This window comes from Amphimedon queenslandica, unplaced genomic scaffold, assembly GCF_000090795.2.
Source record: "Amphimedon queenslandica unplaced genomic scaffold, v1.1 AMPQUscaffold_12777, whole genome shotgun sequence".
Taxonomy (NCBI): Eukaryota; Metazoa; Porifera; class Demospongiae; order Haplosclerida; family Niphatidae; genus Amphimedon; species Amphimedon queenslandica.
In genome coordinates, this window is record NW_003546987.1 from 37292 (window position 1) to 39384 (window position 2093).

Sequence of the window (2093 nt, forward strand, 5' to 3'; positions counted from 1 at the left end):
TAACTATCAAGATTTTTTATCTGAGGTTTGAAGTGTCTTCATAAAGTGTTACATTTGTTTCAATCTTTACTATGATATTATAGGGACCAGTTACACTACTTGTGATTGAGACAAATGATATACAAGTATAAAAATTGGATAGCGATGCAGCTGCTCTATCTCCATCTATACCTATAGCAGCATTAAGTACTCAGGACAGTGAGACTAGTGATAATTGCTTAGAAGATATGGACACTACAGACATATTATTGGTTGCTTCTCCACAACTGGTCTTTCTACCAGCACTTCACTGGAATTACAAGGAGCATCTATAACTGTGCCTTGTTTATGTATGCGAACATTTAAATTAGTTGCAGATACCATTGACAAATCACTCCTAGACAAGAAACTCACGATACACTTAAACAATCATTACACTATTTCCACGCATATGCAGTGAAGGATCGCTGTGATTTTTCTCAATTATATGACACTCCCCCTGTAGTTACTGTGAAAGATAGTGATACAAGTATTGTGTTACCAGCAGCAGCTGATAATGATGTTTCAATTGAAACATGTCAATTCTTGTGGCAAGGACCATTTTGAAAATGACGGGCTTTTTCCAGACAAACATACATGTAGTTCCTATTCTGAAGCACATCCCACATTGTTATTCAGCTGAAATGAAGCATAAATCGGAAGTGGTAAGTTTCTATTACAAAATCATTAAGTACTTTCTGTTTTAGTACCCTCTTGGTGTCATAATGAAAAATGAAAGAGAGCATAAAGACATGCAGAAGATAATGCTTCATTTGAAGCAGTATGTGCGAGTAAAAACAACAGAAAGCACAGTTTTAGAACCCTTGCATGATGAATCTATAAATCTACATGACTCATGTCACCAAATCTTATATGGTGGCAATCAACTTACTGTTGAACAATCAAGAATGATAGCAAGAGAATGGACAGTCAGTTTCCTACATTCACTCAAGGTATGACTTCAAAAATAGATAAAGGTGATTTATTAAAGTTGCTACAAGTACAACTCAAAAACAAGAGAAACAGCTTAATTTAACCTAACTTTATATTACAAAATCCACTAACATAGTTACTTTGTTAATTAATTCCAACTTATTCCAATAAAATATAAGTTAAAATGTACAATCAGAACATTCACAAATAATACAGCATAATTCAGAACATTTGCATCCATTTACATTTATGTCCATTAGACTGAATTTCTTGAGCAAGATTATTCGCAAATTTCAACATTTTTGCAATACTCAATCATACTTGGTTCGACAAAAAAATACAAAATATCTGTTTTTGAAGGAAACAGTTGCAAAGCATTCTTGTTGTCCCTACCAGCACTTCCAGTTTCTTGCATGTATGTGTCAATATCACAGTTGGACTCCAGATATATCTGTGACGAACTCCTCAACAATCTATGCCCATTTTGAAGGCTACTGTCGCAATAACAATTCTCAACTTTGATTCTGGAAAAGAAAATGACTTTAGAGTTGAGTCTTTTAAAGCTGTTGTGTGACATTATGGAAACATTTTGACAAAACAAAATTTTGCAATGTCTGCAAACCCAACATGGTCTGTTATCTCTTTGTCAAGTGTATCTCTACCAGAAGTAACAGCCTGCTACAATCCTTATATTTGCAACATAATATAAAAGTCTTTTCCATTTGGGTGCGAAGTGACCGAATTCTTTCAACAAGAAAACAAAATGAATCCTCCAGCTCTTCAATTTTTCCTTTAAAAGAGTAGTATTATTTTTGGCTTGACAGGAGACTTTATAATTGAAACTGTTTTGCTGAATTCCATTAATTTTATTGCTTTTCCTAGTCTAAAAAGACGCAGTAGCAGTTAAGGCCATAAACTTTAAGCGTTAAGGAAAATATCTACGTACGTTACCATTTAACAAATTCACAACAAAAATCTTTTCCCCTACAAAAATCAATAACATACGAATATAACTGATGTGCCTTACTATTTCTTGACACAATGTGCTTCATCGACAACTAGTGCATCACAAAGTGTTGGACTCTGAAAAACATCGTTTATATTTTTGTCTGCAAGAAGGATTTCAGGTCATGTAAACATCT